We start from the raw sequence: 23,658 nt of genomic DNA, 5'->3' as shown, positions 1-23,658 counted from the left end.
GTGTTTAGTTTTAATGTGTTTCGCTCAAAGAAACAAATGTGAAATTTCTACCATAAGCTTGCATAAAGATCTCATCTCCACAATCATAATTGCAAAACTTAAATCAAGAGGAGTTTTATTGGATGTAATGAGGTTTAGGGAGAGGGTTATTGAAATGAAAGAATAGGAAAACACAAGTTCCAAGCTACATTGCAAGCAATTCTTTTCTTTAGATTCATAAAAACTCAAGCTCTCCAACGATTCTTCTAACACCTCCAACCACACCCTTAACTGAAACTTTAAAAACTTTTTATTTTCTTTTTATACAATCTTTATCTTTTCTTTTTCTTTTCTTTTCTTTTCTTTTTTTTTTTTTTTTTTTTTTTAATTCACAAACATGAAATACCCCCACACTTATTCTTTTGCCAAACATCTTCACAGTATTTCACAAACGTTTCTCATAAGACAATCTCGCATTGCTCGCTTGGAAAGGGTAAGGAAAAATGTTTCAGGTATAAGGGTAGACATATCTGGTGATAAGAAATAAAAGGCTCAACAAACACGGCTCAAATTGGCAAACTAATGATATCATTTTTCTTTGGGAAACATGGTTATTTGGACCATAGTGGTAAACCTAATGCCTCTATCATTTCCAAGTTCATGCAATCAATGACAAACATTTCGAAAGATCGTTACGCAAGTTCTAGAGATGTATCTCACTTAAGTTCATCACACATGAAAGAATAGGAGTGTATGAAAAATGCACACACTTTCAATCGGCTCAAAAACTCACATAGGATGTATATGGTCACTAAATTCACATATGAAGCTTTAAGTCATACTTTAGTTTCACATTAACAAGGCTATGTGCATTTGGTTTTTCAAAGATGGTCAAACATGTACAAAACTAACAAGAGAATTAGGAATTTCATAAAACACATGTTAACTAAGTTCTTGATGATCGTGATTCAAATTTGATCTAATTATATCATTGGGTCGGGAAACTAACAAAAATCTAATTCAAAACAATAAGGGAAACAAGACAATATTTTTGGATTTTTAAATTTTCCGAAATTTTTTTAATTTAAATTTTTTTTAAAAGAAAACAAAACTAATTAAGAACACAAAAAACAACAACACAGTTTTTTTTATTTTTTATTTTTTAAAAGAAAACAAAACTAATTAAGAACACAAAAAACAACAACACAGTTTTTTTTTATTTTTTATTTTTAAAAGAAAACAAAACTAATTAAGAACACAAAAAAAAAACAACACAGAGACAAATGAAATTCTGGAGATTTCTACCCCCACACTTAAACTTGACATTGTCCCCAATGTCAGAAAACACTATAATGCAAATAAAAATAAAATAAATAAATAATAAGAAACAAAATAAAACAATTGGACTGAAAACTTCCCTAATTTGCAGTAAAATCAAGCGATGACCCCCAAGCTAAAATTCTGCAATCAACTTCAAGGGTGGAAATAACCAAAAGTTCCTGCAAAGAAAAGGAAAAATTCAGTTAAGTAACGCAAGAAAATTAAAAAAAAAAAAAAAATTGCAAACGAAAAATTGAAAATTACGATAAAAGATAATGAATAAAACTAATAAGTAATCATTGGTCGTGCTTGTTGACTTTCCACAGCTTTCCTCTTGAACAGGGTGACACTTAGCTTTTCACTTGCAAGTGATGATTTTATGCTATTGTACTGCAAGGCTTTGCTCTTTGGGAATGTTGCAGTTCCTTATTTGTTCTCCAAGCAGATGTGGCAGCTTCTCTTGTTCTTCATCTCAGACTCCTTCCGCTGGGATGATTGCGCAAGCTGCATTCTTCTCTGCTTGTTTCTTCTGTACGTTGTCTCCACATGCTGCTGGTGTCATTTTCGCTTGCCTTATCTGTTCTTCAGGTAGATGTGGCAGCTTCTTTGGAAGTACATCAGCAGTGGAAGACGAGTACTCGAGAGCAATTTCTCCATGTCCTGCAGGTTAGAACAAAGACAAGGAAAAGGACATGGAGAATGCATGATATGAGATACTCTTGCTTTCAACCTTTATGATATGAAATACTTTTGCTCTGGATGGGTTGTTAGCAAGGGTATCCCAGGGAATGAGGAATACAGAGTGACTTAGGAGGATTCTTTGGGAATGCATTTTCGGAGATGAAGAAGTGCTAAGAGGGTGTGCCTTTGCTGTGGAAGGCGAAGGTAAATACTTATAGGACTTTTCTTCACAACCGGAACTATTCTCTCACTCATTGTCGGCAGCCGGTGGATGGATGAATAGTACAAATTACGCGCTTTCTGACAAAGCTGCCCGTAATTTCCGCAAAGCAGATTCCTCATTGGTATCTGGAATCGGCGCTTCGAGCTCTGAGCATTGTCGATTGTAGAGGTAGCATGTGACACGTGCGGATAAATCTGGAAAAGAAGATTTGCCCGTGGGTTGAAGCCCAGCTTTTGAGAAAGCTAGCGTGTCTTTGACTGTTGAATTTCCCTCTTCGATTTCTGAATTGGTGCTTCGACAAACTGCCCGAGAATTTCGCAAAGCAATTTGCGTGTGACAAGTGACGACACGTCTGGACAAATTGATCTTTTGAAATCCGGGGTTCGGCTCATTGTTTCTGAGCAAGCCCATCCTTTAAGAAATGAAACGCCTCTTTTGAGAAAAGAATCCGGTTTTTGAGAACGGAAACTCCTCTTTTGAGAAAAGAATCCGGCTTTTGAGAAAGGAGCCCCGACTCTTCGATTTGCGAGAGGACGCCTCTTCAATTTCTGAGGAGCGCCTCTTTGATTTCTTCCTTTTTATAGAGGCGTTAATCTTGCTCCACAACACACTTATCCCTCCAGTAAACACTCCCTTCTTGCACTTCCGAAATCTTAATTTGTCCGATCTTTCTTTCTCAACACCTTCAGAAAATGGCAGGCCCTTCTGATCGACGTTTTGACTTGAACATTCGTGAAGAGGCAGCTCCGCCTTCACCAGACAACATATGGCGCCCTTCCTTCATATCCCCTACTGGTCCCCTTACCGTTGGGGCTTCGGTGATGAAGAACGATATGACAGCTGCGGTGGTGGCCCGGAACCTTGTCACTCCTAAAGATAACAGACTACTTGCTAGACGGTCTGATGAATTGGCGGTTAAGGAGTCTCTGGCCCTTAGCGTGCAGTGTGCGGGTTCTGTATCCAACATGGCCCAACGCCTATATGCTCGAACCCGTCATGTTGAATCGTTGGTGGCTGAAATACAGAGTCTCAAAGAGGAGATTAGAGGACTCAAGCATGAAAATAAACAATTGCACAAGCTTGCACACAATTATGCCACCAGCATGAAGAGAAAGATTGACCAGATGCAGGACACCGATGGTCAAATTTTACTTGATCATCGGAGGTTTGTGGGTTTGTTCCAACCGCATCTGCCTTCGTCTTCTGGAGCGGCACCGCGTAGTGAAGCTCCAACTGATCAACCTCTGCTGCCTCCTCCTTCTGTGGCCCCGCCGACTGCTGAAGCCCCGCCTACTACCGAAGCACCACCCGACCAATGAATACTATTAGTTTACATTATTGTAAAATATTTGTACTTTTTTTTTTTTTTTTTTTTTTTTAATTTTAAATTTTTTTTTTAATTTTAATTTTTTTTTTTAATTTTTTTTTTTAAATTTTTTTTTTTATGTATTTTTTTTTTCATTAATTTTAAATTTTATCTTTTTTTTATTTTTTTTTTATTTTTTTTTTATTTTTATATATGTAAATTAATGTAAAGAGACTTTGGTTAACCTTCCCCCACACTTAAACTAAATAACACAAACTCACAGAAATCAACCAAATAACGCAACTAGCTAAACAAAACAAAATGAAAGCAGTAAAGATAAGGATGGAAGAATGCAAAGCTGATTGGGTTAGTGATTCCAAAATCTCCCTTCGTTGAATGCTTGGGTTGCCTCCCAAGAAGCGCTTGATTTAACGTCTTTAGCCGGACGCATCTTTCCTTTAAATTTCCCTCGGCTCCATTTGAACCTAAAATCAAAGAAAGAAAAATAAATCAAAAATCAAAAGTAAAATACACAAACACCAATATAAACATAAACAAAAACAAAAATAAAAGGATTAGCAAAGTTGCTAATCCCCGGCAACGGCGCCAAAATTTGATGCGAGAATTACTTAACACACAAATTAAACCCTCTTTTTGACAATTGTAGTATAGATGTAAGTAGGGTATCGTTCTAGGCCGGGGATTAGGAGGGATTGCTAATCTATTCTAAATTAATTTAAAAATATTAAATAAGACTCAAGGACATAAAATTAGGCTAAAAACTCTAATAACTCGAAACACACTTAAAATGACTCAAAATAATGAAAACAATTAAATTAAACACTAGGAACTGAAATGGACGGAAATTAAATTAAAAGACTAACAATAAAGAAAACTAACTAAATAATATAATTTAATAATGGATGGGTGTTTGGTTTTGATGAAAAGTAAATTAAACTTAATTAAATTACAGAATTGACAAAAACATAAAATTAAGGTAAAATGATAAATGACGAACTAGCTAGAGGGTTCTTCTCCACACATGACACATATGCAACCTAAATTGATTTTCAGTTGTTCTTTCAATAAATTATTAATTCTCAACACTCCAGATTAACCGTGAACAGCACTTTTTTAATCTTCAAGTTTTCCTTAAGTTATTGAATTGGACGGGAAAACGCATACAACAATTCAAAACATTCTTCAAAAGTCCCCTACGTGAAAAGCACAATAGAGATACAATCAAAGATCATTAAACTTTGTGAAAACTATAAGCATTGACGAGGCATTCGTAACTATGAAAAGCATGATACTCTTGCCAAGAATTTACTTAACGTGATTGTGACTAGCAACCTTTACTACTTGTGAAAATAAGTTCATAACGATTAGGTGAAATTCACTTATATTCTAGCATCAAATTCATGCATGTAAATTAAGCGTGCACTCTCAACCAACATACACAAATCAGTTTTTATACGAACGGATAAGTAAATTGAAATCACAACTTATGAAATCACAACCGAAGGTAATCAATTCATATTACAAATATATTCATGGTTTCGAATTAACCTCTAACCAACATAAATTTAATTACACATTATTAAAAACAGAAATAAAAGAGAAGTTTGGAAAGATTTAACCGAGAGCGAGAGTGTTTCTGCTTCCTGTGCGCTGACCTCCTTCGTTCTGCCTTCTTCCTGACCTCCACGTCAGCTCCTGGCTCCCACGCTGCTCTGACTTCTCCTCTCGTCTCACCCAGTCCGAGTCCTCCTCGGTTTTCTGCTGCAGCAAGGCAGCTGTCTGCTCCTCTTTCCTCGCTGCCAAAGGGCAGCGTTCTTTCCTTCTGTGCGCGCCTGTCCCTGCCTATTTCTGCGTGCTGACACGCTGCCTAGGGCAGCTCCCTCTCTTTCTCTCGGTTTCTCCTATTCCACGCTGCCCAAAGGCAGCCCTCTTCTATCTGTCCCGTACCTCCACGTCTCTCCCCCCCAGCTGCCAAGGCAGCTACTCTCCTTTCTGACCTTCTGCGAGCTGCCCAAAGGGCAGCTCCCTTCTCCCGCTCCAAGACCCCCCCCAAAATCACCTCCTCCCCTCTGCTCTCTGCCCTCTCTTCTATATATCTTTTTTTTTGCGCCTTCTGCTTTCCAGTTCATTTATATTTCCCTTTTTTTTTTATTCTTCTCCGCGCTGTCCGTCCACTTCTCTCTGCGCATACCACGTTACTCTTTTCCGCTCCTCTTTTCTGCTTGCTGTCAATCCCCCTTTTCGTCTCTGGCAGCCTTGCTGCGACTCTGCCTTGCTCACGCTGCTAGGCAGCTGTTTTCTTCCCCACGCTGCCCTCTTCTATTTTTATTGCTGTTCAAAGCTGCCAGGCAGCTCTTTCCGCCCACGTCTCCTTTTGTTATTTTTTTTATGCCATTTCCTTTTGACTTTTCAAAGCTGCAAGGGCAGCTTACTCATTCCCTCTTAGCTGTCTCCTTTTATTTTCATTTAGTTTCTAGCAACCCCACATAGCAGAAAAATAAGTTCTTTTGATCATGTTACTCCTACAAACACAATATATCAAAAGTATCATAAATACTTAAAGCTTCCAACTAAATTAGACAAGAAAAGAATTATAAAAGGATGAAATATATAGTTTAAATATTGGTTTATCATTTAGCGTCACAATGGATTAGCAATATTGTAATTTAAATTTGCTTTTGACGAATTTATTACATAAAATTTCACTTGTTCTATTTTTATTTTCTTTGCATAACAAATCCTATAAACACAAAAATAACGTAAATAGCTTAAAAATATAAGGAACTAACTAAGAAAAGACGAGTAAATTTGAAGTAAAAATATATATAAATATGATCCGATCATTTCCCAATAGTAGAATCGTTCAAAATGAACCATCATATATATATATACGCATGTATTATTATTTTCTAAAAAAGTATACGGGTTTTACGGTGAGGGGTTATTATCTTTGGGAAGAGAAATGGTTTCAAAAAACTTCATTTTTGCCCACTCACGTTTTCTGCTTTTCGCCTTTCTAGGTTTTAGCTGCTGAAAGTTCGTATCGACAAGGTTTCTTGGCGAATCACAGCATAGGTGGCTACCTCTGAGGGTATGATCCTTACCCACACTATTGTACTTTACTTATGCTTTGATGTCGTATGTGAAATAGGTTCATTCCCCCTCACAGTGCACTCTTGTCTTTAGATATTATTAGGTTTAAATTTATTTACTTTATGGCTTCGTCACCTTCTAGGTGTCGGCCAGCACAACTCAATTTGGAGCTTAGTGGACATTTTGGGTCGGGTGTGTCACGGCGAGAGCAAGTTGGGCCACGGGAGTGGGATGCTCGGCGTGTGGCGCATGCGGGTGCGAGGCTTGGGCTCGGCTTGGCAATGTGTTGGGCTCACGTGGGGCGTGGAGTGACTTGGCTTGGGCCGTGACCTTGGTGCCGTGGGCCTTGGATGGCACGGCTTTTTCCGTGGTGGTGACACCATGGACCTCGCTGCGGGTGGCTACAGTGGTAGCCACCGCGGTGGTTCCCATGGTGGAAACTCATGGTGATGGTGCCACTCCACTTATTGTCACATTTGGCCTCGTGGATCACCGCGGTCCCATCTCTTGGATTCGAGAGTTTTCTACGATTGTGGGACTCAACTCTCAATGAAAACAACAATTTGTGGATGCAAATTTCTTCCTCCTTGTTCTTCGACAAAATTTCACCTACAAAACAAATAACACTTTAGGTCAATTACAAGAGCCTCACGTGCCCACGATGAATGGGGGGGCTTTGGCTAAAGAACCTCCAATACCAAAGTTAGAATTTAGAGAGAAAAAGTGTTTGGAGAATTTTGAGAATTTAGCAAGAGAATTGGAATTGAGTTTTGGAGAGAATGATCGGGGTTTTATAAGGGTGTGGCCGGCCCCTTTGGGAGAGAAAGGACCGGCCACTTGGTTCATTTTTTTGGTTAGGTTCTCGATTTGTGTTTAATTAGGAATAATTGAATAATAAATCAATTAATTAGCTAATTAATAGAATAATTTCCTAATTGATTAGCTAATTAATATAATAAAAGGGGAATGATTTGGGAGTTACCTTGTGGAGAAGATTTGATGAGGATGGATGAAATAGGTTTTGAATTTTTACCTATTTTGGGCACTTTTAACTTGGTTGAGGGTTGATTGCCCACTGCTCGCGCGTAGGCATCTCGATATGCCTCGAGGATAATTTTGTCATTTTAACCCAAAGATGCACGTGTCGCCTTGTGATTATTTTTGGCTCCACAATAGTGGCGGAGAAGACATTTCCGACACCTAGTTAACATGGCATCAAAATTACTGTCGGTCATAACCGACATAAACTGTTAATGTCGCTTATAACCGACAAAGATTTTAATATTTTTTAAATAGTGGTGTTGCATAAAAAAAAATCCGTGTCGCTTGTAACCAACATAAAGTTAGTGTGGTGTCACTTCTACCTGACACTAATGATTTCTTTTAAATTTTTTGAAAGTTGATGTCGATTGTAGCCCACATGGATTTTAATTTTTTTTAAATATTTAGGAAACCGGTGTCAGTTGTAGACAACATATTGGTGGCCTTTATATTTCCTTCCCCGTGTTTTCTTCTTCCTTTCTCGCATCTTTCTTATTTGTTCTTCCAACTTCATTAATTCATTCTTCTCCACAGTAAGTTTTTCTTGCTTCTAGTATTTTTATTTTCTCCTCTTATGTTTAATTTTTTATTTAGAATTTAATTTTGTAGGGATTTTATTTGAGCCGGTTGTGACACACCACGACCAAGATTGAGGCATGTTGGCCGTCACGTGAGGGTCACGTAACCATGTGCACAGTGCAGAAGCAATAGTAATAATATAGAGTACGAATAAATGAAAACCAACTCATAAGAGTACTAGTTAAGACAAATGATGGAATATGTGTGAATACACAATTAGAGCGTAAGTAGCCTAAGTTCAGTCCAGAAAACAAGTACTAATTAAACGACACCCAAAGATGCCCTACATTGGTGATAGCCTGTCAGAACCTCCACTCATCCTCATGAGCCACCAACGAACAAGCTTATGTAAAACCTGGAGGGGCGCAAAACAGAAAGTGTGAGTGGGCAAAAATAAAGCTTTTCAAAACCATTTCATTATCAAATGCTCTAACCCCTTGCCATAAAACATGTATAATTTTCCCAGAAATAGAATATATATATATATATATATATATACACAAATCGTGCTTCACAACTCCATATTCATAAGTATGTCATGCCAAAATATAAAACAGAATTAGTAACTCAGGTGAAAATAAATTCATAAATAAATAACATATTAGCCGGAACCCCTGCAGAAGTTTGTGTGGCTGAATTCATAGCTCATTAGTCAATCTAGCCAGAGTCATTGCAAGTGACCTATACGGCACTACATTGCACACGAGTCGGAACCACTGTAAAGGTCTATACGACAAGACTCGGTGTAATAATATTATGCTCAATGCTACGGTCTCATGATAGTTGTGCGATAAATCGCTAGTTACCTATGAGTTAGAACCACCTATGATGGTCTGTACGACAAGACTGTGCACCTAAATTGGATCTGATGTGAGCACATGGTGTGGGAGGTGACATTATATATAGGCATGTGCTATATCTCTGGCTAAATCACTAACATCGGGGTGCAGGTTTATGAGATCAATGTTTCTCAATTAATCACAACTGTTATTCACATTCATAATTCATAAACTCACCTGGGGCTTACCTGAGCGTCCACAGCACCATAATTATATATATATATATATATATATATATATATATATATATATATATATATATATATATATATATATGCAAACATCATATGCATATTCTAAATGTAAAACATTTGGCATGGCAATTTAAATCATAACTCATTTAAATGCATTTTCTGGGAAAGATACTGATAGGAGCATATTTATGCAACTTAGTTAGCTTGTTTCTTGGCATTTACTTAGTTTAATTCTAGTTATTTTAGTACTTTAAGCTATTTTCGTGTGTTTGTAGGTTCAAATAACAAAGTTAGCAACAAAGTGCTATTTGGAGCATTTTGGAGCATTTTTGGGCCAAAATTGGATAGTGCAAGCATGGAGACATGAGAATGGATGTTTTTGAAGATTTGAAGGCTAGAAATTAGCATGTTTGTGTGCAAGTGTGTTGACCTACAATTACCAAAAATCCATCCACTACACCCATTACATCCACTCATTACCAAACACTCACCTACTACACCCATTACATCCACTCATTACCACAACACTCACCCACTACACCCATTACATCCACTCATTACCAAACACTCACCCATTACATCCACTCATTACCAAACATCCATCCACTACACCCATTACATCCACTCATTACCAAACACTCACCCACTACACCCATTACATCCACTCATTACCAAACACTCACCCACTACACCCATTACATCGACTCATTACCAAACAACCATCCACTACACCCATTACATCCACTCATTACCAAACATCCATCCACTACACCCATTACATCCACTCATTACCAAACATTCACCCACTACACCCATTACATCCACTCATAACCAAACATTCATCCACTACACCCTTAATTAGATGGTGGTCCTCTCCCTAGCCTATAAATACATCCACCCTTCACATTAACAAGAAAGGGAGGAGAAAAGATCCATCAAAAGACACTACATTCACATCTCACAACTCCATACACTTACACTTTCATTCCTTGGCCAGGAAAACACAATCCACCCATCCACCCTTCACCATAACTCACCTATATCCATCCGCCATCATAATTTACCACTCATCCATCAAACCACACCTTGTGCCGCAACAAAGAGAAAAATGAGGACCCTTGGACGTGCTTGCCATTCAAGTTGGATTGTTGGAGCGTTTTTAGGTGTTTTCATTCTTTTGTTTTCAATGTCTAAATTTGTTTATCTTTGCTTTGTGAGTATGAGGAACTAAACCCCCCTTAGCTAGGGGGGAATTCGAAACCATGTTCATGCTTGCAATATGATTTGATTACCTTCAGTTGTGATTTCATAAGTTGTGAATTCAATTTGTTTAACTTCTTGATTGATAACTTATTCGTGTATGTTTATTAAGAGTGCACACTTAGTTTGCATGCATGAATATGATGCTAGAGTATAAGGGAGTTTGACCTAATAGTTACAAACTTATATTCACAAGTAGTGGAGGCCGCTTATAAACGATCGCGTTAAATAAATTCTTGGCAGGAGTTTCATGCTCATCATAGTAACGAATGCCTCGTCAATACTTATAGTTTTCATAATGCTTAATGATCTTTGATTGTATCTTTATTGTGTTGTTCATGTGAAGAACTTTTGAAGAATGCTTGAATTGTTGTATACGCTTTCCCATCCAATTCAATAACTTAAGGAGAGCTTGAAGGTTAATTTAAGCGGACTTAATTAACCTGGGGTGTTGAGTTTCATGATTGATCGAAAGAACAACTGAAAATTGGTTTATGTGCAAGTATGTCATGTGTGGAGAAGAACCTCCTAGCTAGCCTTCCATCCATTCAATTTACTCAAATTCGTGCATATTTCATTAGTTCTTTAATTTACTTGTTTTGTTTTCAAATTCGTCAAAACCAAAACCCCCTTTACTTTAAAGTGTTTTATTAGTCAAAATCTGTTTTGATTTGTGTTTTTAGGTGTCCCAAAAGTGTGTTAGAGTCCAAATCTACCCAGTTTGCGTTTTTAGCTTGTTTTGAGTCCTTTGAGTTTGTTTTAAGTTCTTTGAGTCTAGTTTAGTGTTTTTAACTTTGTTTATATGTTTTTAAGTCAGTTTAGAGGTTTTAGCAAGCCCTCCTAATCCCCGGTTTAGAACGATCTCTACTTGCATTGATACTACAATTTGACAACAAGAGAGTTTATTTTGTGTGTTAAGTTAATTTTCGCATCAAATTTTTGGCGCCGTTGCCGGGGATTAGCAACTTTGCTAATCCCCCGTTGTTTCTTTTTCATGTCTTTTGTTTTAGTTACTGACTTTGTTTCTATTTGTCTCTTTTATTTTTACTTATGATATTTGATTTAGTTTTGTTTCCTTGATTTCAAGTACTAGAGAAGTAAGACATGGATTTTGCGACCATTGAAGCTCAATTGGCGAAACTTACTTCTCAATTGTCACAATATGCCGAAAGGACCACAATGCAAAGTGTCCTTACAGATGGTGTGTCCTATGGGCAAGGATATCCAACTCATCAATGTTCTCAATTCGCTGCAAATGAAGATGCTTGGGGTTATCAAGGCCATAGCCAATCATGGGACAACATGTTTTCCAACGCTTACAATTCAGATTGGAAAGATTATTCAGATTACATGTGGGGAGAACCTCAACAATTCCAACAAGATGGTTATTGGCGTAAGAAGAGGAATTCTATTCAAGACCTATGCAGCCACCACAATAATCTGCCCAATTCAATTCAGGTACGTCTTTGGATAATGATATGTTTAGTAAGTTACTCACCTCTTTGAACCAGGAAGTAGAAAATGGAAACAAAGAGATGCAAAATCAAGCCAAGAAAACGGGAGAATTGGAGAAGCAAATTGGGCAGATTATGGAGTTTATGGCACAAATTCAAGAGCAAAGTGAACTCTCCAACTCAACTATTGAAAATTTGAAGGAAGATTTTGAAATCCAAGATGCTATCACTTTGGGAAGTGCTATGGAGGTTGGAGGTGAACCCAAGACATCCAAACCAAGCCAAAACATGGATGAACAACTGCTACTCGAAGAAGAGGAGAATAACAAGGCCACGGAAAGGGAAGAACCACCCTTGCCACAGCCCCACAGCCCCGTTTCACCAAATATCTTTATTCCTTGCAGGATCATGCAATCCAAGGAAGAAGAGGGTGAGAAAGGCATATTCAAAACCTTTCCAAAGAATCAAGAGCAAGAAGTGGATGGAGAATGTCTAGAATTCATCAAAGAAGATACATTTGAGACGAAAATTCCCAAAGAAGTTGGATTTTAGGACACGGGACAAGTCATAACTCTCAAAACACCAAATCTGGCCAAGTCCCATATCCCTGCAACCTTCAAAGATGTGGTGTTCATAATTAAGTGTGTTGGAGCAAGCAAGTAAGCCATCTTCTCCAACTTCAATTTTATTATATACTAACTTGCTGATTTTGATGATTCAGGCACCTACAGTAGAATTTAAACCATTGCCGGATCATGTTAAGTATCACCGTCCATTCAAGGATCAATTCCATGCTATGGGCCCTATCCAAGTTTAGAAGGAAGTTTCATCCGGCTGGAAGACGTTAAAGCAAGCGCTTCTTGGGAGGCAACCCATGTATTCAAATAAGGAATTTTTTGAATCGCTCCACAACTAGTTTTTCGTTTCTAAAAACCTTCCCTTTTCTGCAGTTTTATTTCGCCATGATTATCATTTTTATTTGTTGCTTGTTTAACTGTTTTTGGTGTGGGTTTATTTTTGAAACACTGACAAATATGCAAGGTATTTTTACATTCATTTTCATGAAAAAAAAGGAACATTAAGTAGAAAAATACAAGAGGGAGCCTTCACAAAGGCTGCTTAGGAGAAGTCTCAGTAGTCGGCGGAGCCCCAGAAGGAGGAGGCATCAGAGGTTGATCATTTGGAGCTTCATTATGCGGTACATCCCAAGAAGATGAAGGAAAATGCTGTTCGAACAAACCCACAAACCTCTGATGATCAAGTAAAATCTGACCATCAGATTCCTGGATCTGGTCAATCTTCCTCTTCATGTTTGTAGCATAGTTATGTGCGAGCTTGTGCAACTTTTTATTCTCATGCTTGAGCCCTCTAATCTCCTGTTTGAGACTCATCACTTCAGCCGCCAACGATTCAACTTGACGGGTTCGAGCAAATAGGCGTTGGGCCATATTAGACACAGAACCTGCACACTACACACTGAGAGCCAGAGAATCCTTAACAGCCAACTCATCAGACCGTTTGGCAAGTAGTCTATTATCTTTGGGAGTGATAAGGTTCCTGGCCACCACCGCAGCTATCATAACATTCTTCATCACCGAATCCCCAACGGTAAGGGGACCAGTAGGGGATATGAAGGATGGGCACCATATGTTGTCTGGAGAAGGCGGGACTGCCTCTTCACCAAGGTTCAAGTCAAAACGATGGTCGGAGGAGCCAGACATTTTCAAAGGTGTTAAAGAAAAAAGAGGTCGGACAAGTGAAGATCGTAGAAGTGCAAGAACGGAGTTTCTACAGGCAGAAATTCAAGTGTGCTTTGAACGTCCTGCGTACCTCTATAAAAATCAGCACTCGACGGGATTTCAGAGATCGAAGAGGCGAGCTCAGAAATTGAAGAGGCCAACTCAAAAATCGAAGAGGCGCTAGCTTTCTCAAAAGCTGGGCTTGCTCAGAAACCACGGGCCAATCTTCCTTTCCCGATTTGTCCACATGCAACCTCTACACTCGACGGGATTTCAGAGATCGAAGAGGCGAGCTCAAAACTCTAAGAGGCAAGCTCAGAAATCAGAGAGGCATCTGCTTTTCTAGACGTGTCAGCATCTGTCACATGCAGACTCAGCTTTGCAGAAATCACGGGCAGTTTGTCGAAGCGCCGATTCCAGATATCGAAGAGGCACTTGCTTTTCCAGACATGTCAATGCCTGTCACATGCACACTCAGCCTTTCGAAAATTACGGGCAATCTGTCGAAGATCTCTTGTGAAGTACAAAGCACATGAAGTTCACTATTAAATCATCCAACGGTTGCGGACAAGAGTGAAAGAATAGTACTGGTTATTAATTCCTATAAATGTCACCCTTCACCCTCCATTGCAAGGCAGACATACATAACCCTTCTTCTTCTACGAGAATGCCTTTCCAACAAACCCTCTCGAGTCACTCAATGTTCCTTATTCCTTGGGGTACCTATGTAAACAGCTCAGCCAAAGCAAAAGTATTTCATATCATGAAGGTTGAAAGCAAGAGTATCTCATATCATACTTTCTCCCTGTCCTTCTCCTTGTCGTTGTTTTGGGACAAGGAGAAAGAGAGCAATTAACCAGCACTTGGTATCAATCTTTTGATCTGGAACCGACTACCTGGAACCCCTTCCTGATTGCTTACCTAGCCTTGCTCTCGAGTACTCATCTTCATCATCTTATGCTTCCTTTTCGTCTACCACATCTGCCTGGGGAACAGATAAGGGAAGTGAAAATGATACCTCGAAGCATGTGGAGACAATGTGCCTATTCATCCTCAGCTAGGGATAAGGAGAAAGAAAGTAAGAGGTGGGCACTTGGAAAAATTGAAGAAAGAAACAGACCAACACCTTTACCTCGTGCCTGCCTGCTGTGCAGAAGAAACAAGTAGAGAAGAATGCAGACTGCACAATCAAATTAACCCAGCAGAAGAAGTCTGAATTGAAACCAAGGAACTCTCATATTCCTCGCTCAGAATTCCAAACCAGTTCGAGATCAAAGCTGTGGAAAGACAACAAGATCATCTATCTCCAAAACTAGATTTGCGTTCTTAAACTCTACTCTGTCTGATTTTTACTTTGCCATACTTGTCATGTTTATTCGTTGTTTGTTTGTCTGCTTGTTTTTTGTGTGAGTTTATGTTTGAAACATTGAGGACAATGTTTGATTTAAGTGTGGGGGGGTAACCATTGTTTTGCATGAAATTCGTAGGAGTTTATCACCCATTACTTCTAGTGTTGTTCCTTGCTGTTTTAAGTGTTTTTTTAAGCTATTTTGGAGTGTTTTAGTGTGTTTTGACATAAAAATCCAAAAATCTCATAAAAATTTGAAAAAAAAAAATTGTTTTGAAAAACCCAAAAAGAGTTGTTTTTGTGTGTTTATTTGTGTCTTAGGGTACCTTCCAACACAATGATGAGGATTTGGTTTTTAATTACATGATTGTTAAAGAGAGTTATAAACATGGATGAAAATTGATTTACTCTTTGGTGTATGCTTGGTTGTGGTTATAATTTATGAATTCACATGCAATCATAAAGCAAAAATCAGTTTTTGTAACATGCTTGAAGGAAGGAACTCAAATGAACGCTACAACCTTGTGAGACTTGAGCCTAAACGTTTATTCAGAGAGTTAATAATCTATGCATCATTGTTTTCTAAAGTCGTTGCATGATCTCATTATTCTTTGCTTGGTTGCTACTTAGAAGGCGTTTCATTATTTAGTTTCAAATGCTAGAACTCATGCCTATTTCATTCAAAGCATGCTATTGATTTGCATAACACATATTCAAGATGAAGTTGTGTAGTGACCACCAAAGCCAAATTGTCGTGCCCCTATTTCATTATGTGTTTAAGTTTAACCCCGTTGAGCCTTGTTAAGCCTATGTTCTTTGTTAACCCACACTATCCTTGCCTAGCGTAATTTTAGGATCATCCATACCCTTGTTCTTGAAGCATAGTAAAGTATGACCTAAAATGAACTCCTTTTTTATCAATGTATTGCAGAAAGCAAGTGTGTGGGGAAGTGATTCTTGTGTCTGTGTGTGCCAAAGTCCTTAATATGGCACGAGTAGAGAAAAGAAAAAAAAAAGTATGAAAAAGGGCTATAAAGTGTTTTTTGTTAAAAAAGGGTCCAAAACAATGAATTCGGCCCTAAGTGTTGCATGAATCTTCCCTTTGTATGTAAAAATTGATTCTGCATTCTAAAGTGAATTCCAAGTGTCTATTTCATTGCTTTGCTTGCTATCGCTTTAAGAACGTTTGTTATTCCTATCCTTTCTTTATTAGCCATTACCCCCAAGCCCTGTTACAACCCTTGACTTCAATCTTGAGAGTTGTGCGTTTCAATTTGTGGAGTTTGAAATTGGTATGAGCATATGGTGTCACTGGTTCTCGCATCTAAGTAGTAGCATACCATTCATGAGATCATATCTAAACATGCTTAATAACTCCAGAAAATTGCTTCCTTTGTTATAACATATGTGAGTCCCAGTCTCTAATGTAGGGTGTGTAGTTAGAAAATGTGTATGAAAATAGAGAGTATCTTGTAAGGAATTGAACAAATTCTCTAAGGCATGTTACTACATTCAAAACATTGTTTTAATTGGTTAATTGTGAACTAGTAAGTAGTGACTATAATTAAGTTTGTGCTCAAGTGTGAAGATAACCAAAATATGTGGGAATGATGATTTTTAACATGTCATGTGCATTGGAAATCCCTGAGGCAAATGTTGGAAGCTTAGGTTGTGCTTTGTTTGTTATGTTTGTTTTGTTTTGCTTGAGGACTACCAAAAGCTAAGTCTGGGGGAATTTGATAGGAGCATATTTATGCAACTTAGTTAGCTTGTTTCTTGGCATTTACTTAGTTTAATTCTAGTTATTTTAGTACTTTAAGCTATTTTCGTGTGTTTGTAGGTTCAAATAACAAAGTTAGCAACAAAGTGCTATTTGGAGCATTTTGGAGCATTTTTGGGCCAAAATTGGACAGTGCAAGCATTGAGACATGAGGATGGACGTTTTTGAAGATTTGAAGGCTAGAAATCAGCATGTTTGTGTGCAAGTGTGTTGACCTACAATTACCAAAAATCCATCCACTACACCCATTACATCCACTCATTACCAAACTCTCACCTACTACACCCATTACATCCACTCATTACCACAACACTCACCCACTACACCCATTACATCCACTCATTACCAAACATCCATCCACTACACCCATTACATCCACTCATTACCAAACATCCATCCACTACACCCATTACATCCACTCATTACCAAACACTCACCCACTACACCCATTACAACCACTCATTACCAAACATCCATCCACTACACCCATTACATCCGCTCAATACCAAACATCCATCCACTACACCCATTACATCCACTCATTACCAAACATTCACCCACTACACCCATTACATCCACTCATTACCAAACATTCATCGACTACACCCTTAATTAGATGGTGGTCCTCTCCCAAGCCTATAAATACATCCACCCTTCACGTTAACAAGAAGGGGAGGAGAAAAGATCCATCAAAAGACACTACATTCACATCTCACAACTCCATACACTTACACTTTCATTCCTTGGCCGGGAGAACACAATCCACCCATCCACCCTTCACCATAACTCACCTATATCCATCCGCCACCATAATTTACCACTCATCCATCAAACCACACCTTGTGCCGCAACAAAGAGAAAAATGAGGACCCTTGAACGTGCTTGCCATTCAAGTTGGATTGTTGGAGCGTTTTTAGGTGTTTTCATTCTTTTGTTTTCAATGTCTAAATTTGTTTATCTTTGCTTTGTGAGTATGAGGAACTAAACCCCCCTTAGCTAGGGGGGAATTCGAAACCATGTTCATGCTTGCAATATGATTTGATTACCTTCAGTTGTGATTTCGTAAGTTATGAATTCAATTTGTTTAACTGCTTGATTGATAACTTATTCGTGTATGTTTATTAAGAGTGCACACTTAGTTTGCATGCATGAATATGATGCTAGAGTATAAGGGAGTTTCACCTAATAGTTACAAACTTATATTCACAAGTAGTGGAGGTCGCTTATAAACGATCGCGTTAAATAAATTCTTGGCAGGAGTTTCATGCTCATCATAGTAACGAATGCCTCGTCAATACTTATAGTTTTCATAATGCTTAATGATTTTTGATTGTATATTTATTGTGTTGTTCATGTAAAGAACTTTTGAAGAATGCTTGAATTGTTGTATGCGCTTTCCCATCCAATTCAATAACTTAAGGAGAACTTGAAGGTTAATTTAAGCGCACTTAATTAACCTGGGGTGTTGAGTTTCATGATTGATCGAAAGAACAACTAAAAATTGGTTTATGTGCAAGTATGTCATGTATGGAGAAGAACCTCCTAGCTAGCCTTCCATCCATTCAATTTACTCAAATTCGTGTAGATTTCATTAGTTCTTTAATTTACTTGTTTTGTTTTCAAATTCGTCAACTCCGCCGTGTAAGTTTATCTTACATTGCCGGTCCCAAGCCCGGATAAAGGAGGAGGGGGAGGGCGTCAGGTAGTCGACAGCCGGCACTCCATGATCACGTCGAATCCTTATGAAAATGAATCCAGAATGAAATCGCGCTAAAGCTAGGGCGTCACCCGTAAGTGGCGCGCTGTGTGGCCTGAGCACAGTGATAAGTGAGCAAGGGTCGCTGTATCTCCATCGGCACCCGGATACAGTGTTAAATGAGCAAGGGGGCTATAGAAACTTCTTTTCGAACGACTCCACTCAAAGTTGTTTGGGAGCATATGCTCCTATCAACTTTACACGGGACACACAAAAGAAGTACTTTGATCCTATTAGACGGGGAAGGGTGAAGAAGCTAGGACAGAAGGGTAGAGTTCAAGAGAGCAAAATGCGTTTAGGAACGTGGAATATAGGAACCTTGACGGGAAAATCTATGGAAGTAGTAGAAGTTATGGTGAGGAGAAGGATAAATATTATGTGCCTACAAGAAACTAAGTGGGTTGGTCGTAAGGCAAAGGATCTAGAAAACTCAGGGTTTAAACTATGGTATTCGGGCACAAATAGAACGAGAAACGGTGTTGGCATCATCGTGGACAAGACCTTGACACAAGATGTTGTAGATGTCAAGAGGCTAGGAGATAGAATCATGGCAATCAAGATTGTAATAGGACAAGAACTTATCAATGTGATTAGTGCGTACGCACCTCAAGTAGGGTTGGATACGAGTTCGAAGGAGAAATTTTGGGAAGACCTTGGAGACTTGGTGCAAGGAATTGCTCAGACGGAGAAGTTATTTATAGGAGGAGATTTAAATGGACACGTGGGCAGGGAGACAGGCAACTATGGAGGTTTTCATGGTGGCCATGGTTTTGGGGAGAGAAACGAGGATGGGGAAGCTATCTTGGATTTTGCAATGGCATATGATCTCTTCTTAGCCAACACCTTCTTTAAGAAGAGAGAAGAACATGTGATCACCTACAAGAGTGGGTCGTCAAAAACACAAATAGATTTTCTTCTAATGAGGAAAGGGGATCGTATAACTTGTAAGGATTGCAAAGTTATACCAGGAGAGAGCGTGACTAATCAACATCGCTTGTTGGTGATGGATGTACATATCAAAAGAGTGAGAAAAAAGAACAAGACTTGGAAGTGCCCAAGGACTAGATGGTGGAATCTAAAAGAAGAAAAACAAGTCATTTTCAAAGAGAAAGTAATCACCCAGTGTGTGTGGGATAGAGAGGGGGAAGCTAACCAAATGTGGGATTCCATGGCTAGTTGTATCCGAAAAGTAGCAAAAGAGGTATTAGGAGAGTCCAAGGGCTTTGCCCCACACCAAAAGGAATCTTGGTGGTGGAATGAGGAGGTACAAGCAAAGGTGAAGGCTAAGAAGGAATGTTGTAAAGCCTTATACAAGGATAGGACCGATGAAAATGGTGAAAGGTATAGAAAAGCGAAGCAAGAGGCGAAGAAAACTGTGAGAGAAGCTAAGTTAGCGGCTTATGACGATATGTATAAGCGACTAGATACCAAAGAAGGAGAGTTGGATATCTATAAACTAGCTAGAGCAAGGGAAAAGAAGACAAAGGACCTAAACCAAGTGAGGTGCATCAAGGATGAGGATGGAAAGGTTCTTGCTACAGAGAACGCGGTTAAAGACAGATGGAAAGGTTATTTTCATAATCTTTTCAATGAAGGACATGAAAGGAGTGCTTCTTTAGGGGAGTTGAGTAACTCAGAAGAGTGTAGAAACTACTCTTTTTATCGTAGAATCCGGAAGGAAGAAGTGGGTGTAGCTTTGAAGAAGATGAAGCATAGAAAAGCAGTAGGCCCAGACGATATACCAATCGAAGTGTGGAAAGTTTTGGGAGAGACAGGTATAACATGGCTCACTGACCTCTTCAATAGGATTTTGAAAACGAAGAAGATGCCGAATGAGTGGCGAATGAGCACTTTGGTGCCTATCTACAAGAATAAGGGCGATGTACAAAATTGCATGAACTATAGGGGAATTAAGCTAATGAGTCATACAATGAAGCTCTGGGAGAGAGTCATTGAGCATAGATTGAGGCAAGAGACACGGGTTTCGGACAACCAATTCGGGTTCATGCCAGGGCGCTCAACCATGGAGGCAATCTATCTCTTACGAAGATTGATGGAAAGATATAGAGATGGGAAAAAGGATTTACACATGGTCTTTATAGATTTGGAAAAAGCGTATGATAGGGTCCCAAGAGACATTCTTTGGAGGATTTTAGAGAAAAAAGGAGTACGAGTAGCATATATCCAAGCTATACAGGATATGTATGAAGGAGCAAAGACTGCCGTAAGAACTCATGAAGGACAAACCGAAAGCTTTCCCATAACTGTAGGATTACATCAAGGCTCATCCTTAAGTCCTTACCTTTTTGCGTTGGTAATGGATGAGTTAACAGGACATATTCAAGGTGATATTCCTTGGTGTATGCTTTTCGCAGACGATATAGTGTTGATAGATGAAACTCAGGAAGGGGTAAATGCAAAGCTCAACCTTTGGAGAGAAGTGTTGGAATCTAAAGGTCTTCGCCTAAGCCGATCAAAGACAGAATATATGGAGTGCAAGTTCAGTGCAAATGGAGGCCAAAACGAGTTAGGGGTGAGGATCGGAGATTAAGAAATACCAAAGAGCGACCGTTTTCGTTACCTAGGATCTATCTTGCAAAAGAACGGAGAATTAGATGGAGATCTCAACCATAGAATACAAGCTGGATGGATGAAGTGGAAGAGTGCATCCGGCGTGTTGTGTGACCGCCGTATGCCACTGAAGCTCAAGGGAAAATTTTATAGGACGACAATAAGGCCGGCGATGCTGTATGGCACAGAATGTTGGGCGGTGAAGCATCAACACGTACACAAAATGGGTGTAGCGGAGATGAGGATGCTTCGTTGGATGTGTGGGCACACGAGAAAGGATAAGATTAGGAATGAGGATATCCGGGGTAAAGTAGGAGTAGCCGAAATTGAAGGAAATATGAGAGAAAATCGGTTACGGTGGTTTGGACATGTGCAAAGAAGGCCTACTGACGCTCCGATTAGAATATGCGACTATGAGACAGAGGTTCAGGGCCGAAGGGGCAGAGGAAGACCTAGGAAAACTTTGGAAGAGACCCTAAGAAAAGACTTAGAGTACTTGGATCTAACGGAGGACATGACACAGGACAGAACACAATAGCGTTCTAAGATTCATATAGCCGATCCCACTCAGTGACTTGGATTTTCCAAGTCTCCAACCGAGAAGTTTTCCTCACTCGGGAAATTAAGGGAACACTACCTCAACCTATATGCTCCACTCACAAAGCTTCAACATACAAGCTTCAACAAAAGAAAATTCAAAGAACTTAGCGAAGAAGGCTTTGGTGTATTTAACACAATACGTTGAAATGAAGGAAAGCTTATTTATTGATATCCCCGATAAGTTACAAATATGTACATATACTTGAGTCAAAATAAACAAACAAGAGGGAGCCTTCACAAAGGTTGCTTAGGAGAAGTCTCAGCAGTCGGTAGAGCCCCAGAAAGAGAAGGCACCGGAGGGGGATCATTCAGAGCCTCAGTACTGGACAAAACCCTAGAAGGAGGAGGCATCAGAGATTGATCATTTGGAGCTTCATTACGCGGTACAGCCCCAGAAGACGAAGGCAATAAATGCCTTTGGAACAAACCCACAAATCTCTGATGATCAAGTAAAACCTGACCATCAGATTCCTTCATCTGGTCAAGCTTCCTCTTCATGTTTGTAGCATAGTCATGTACGAGCCGGTGCAACTGTTTATTCTCATGCTTGAGCCCTCTAATCTCCTGTTTGAGACTCATCACTTCAGCCGCCAATGATTCAACTTGGCGGGTTCGAGCAAATAGGCGTTGGGCCATATTAGACACAGAACCTGCACACTGAACACTGAGAGCCAGAGAATCCTTAACAGACAACTCATCAGACCGTTTGGAAAGTAGTCTGTTATCTTTGGGAGTGAGAAGGTTCCTGGCCACTACCGCAGCGGTCATATCATTCTTCATCACGGAATCCCCAACGGTAAGAGGACCAGTAGGGGAGACGAAGGATGGGCGCCATATGTTGTCTGGAGAAGGCGGGGCTGCCTCTTCAACAAGGTTCAAGTCAAAACGACGGTCGGAGGGGCCAGACATTTTCAAAGGTGTTGAAGAGAGAAGTGGTCGGACAAATCAAGATCTTAGAAGTGCAAGAATGGAGCTTCTACTGGTGGATATTCAAGTGTGCTTTGGAACTTAATGTCAGCCCCTATAAAAATCTGCACTCGACGAAGCTTCAGAAATCGAAGAGGCGCCTGCTCAGAAATCGAAGAGGTGTTTGCTTTCTCAAAAGCTAGGCTGCTCAGAGACCACGAGGGTCGATCTCAGAAATCGAAGAGGTGTTTGCTTTCTCAAAAGCTGGGCTGCTCAAATACCACAAAGGCCGATCTCAGAAATCGAAGAGGCTTGCTTTCTCAAAAGCTGGGCTGCTCAGAGACCACGAGGGCCGATTTCAGAAATCGAAGAGGCACCTACTTTTCCAGCCTTGTCAGCAACTGTCACACGCACACTCAGCTTTGCGGAAATTATGGGCATTCTGTCGAAGATTTCTGGCGAAGTAGAAAGCACATGAATCGTACTGTTCAATCACTCACTTCCCACACGCAACAGTAGCTCATGGGTACCACAGATAACTTTGCCAAAGTTCTTCGACAAAGTTGAGACACGTGAAGCTTGCAGCTCCCACTACATCGCTCTGACCAAGAAGGGTAAAAGAATTGCAAAGAAACAACACTAACAAAGTTTAGACACATAAATTTTGAAGGTCTAGCTACCATATTATTACCCACAAGGGTAAAGGAACAGTACCATTGCTGGATAATTGGAAAGTCCCGGTGTGTCAACCTCTGTGCTTCGTGGCAAGGTAGACTAGCAAACATGCCCAACCTTTACTCACATTCGAGAAAACACTCCTAACAAGATTGCTTGCTCCAAAATCGAAGAGGCACCGCCCTCCGAATCTCGAGAGCCAGACTCCCAACATGATTACTTTCTCAAAAATCGAAGAGAGGGTAAATGAGGATAATTGGAAAGTCCCTGTGTGTCAACCTCTGTGCTTCGTG

The 23,658-nt window shown here is 39.5% G+C and overlaps 1 long non-coding RNA gene across 1 annotated transcript in view; it reads right to left on the bottom strand.

Annotated features, from left to right (window-relative positions):
- Positions 1–316: 316 nt before the first annotated feature.
- The window catches only part of LOC126596385 (uncharacterized), a 98,095-nt gene continuing 74,753 nt past the window's right edge, over positions 317–23,658 (bottom strand). Inside the window, exon 2 of the long non-coding RNA XR_007613953.1 lies at positions 317–412. This is a non-coding gene — a long non-coding RNA (uncharacterized LOC126596385). The remainder of the gene's footprint in view (positions 413–23,658) is intronic.

The sequence above is a fragment of the Malus sylvestris genome, chromosome 13, assembly GCF_916048215.2.
Source record: "Malus sylvestris chromosome 13, drMalSylv7.2, whole genome shotgun sequence".
Taxonomy (NCBI): Eukaryota; Viridiplantae; Streptophyta; class Magnoliopsida; order Rosales; family Rosaceae; genus Malus; species Malus sylvestris.
Note: the sequence above shows the minus strand (reverse complement) of the source record. Positions and strands in the feature narration are given on the sequence as shown.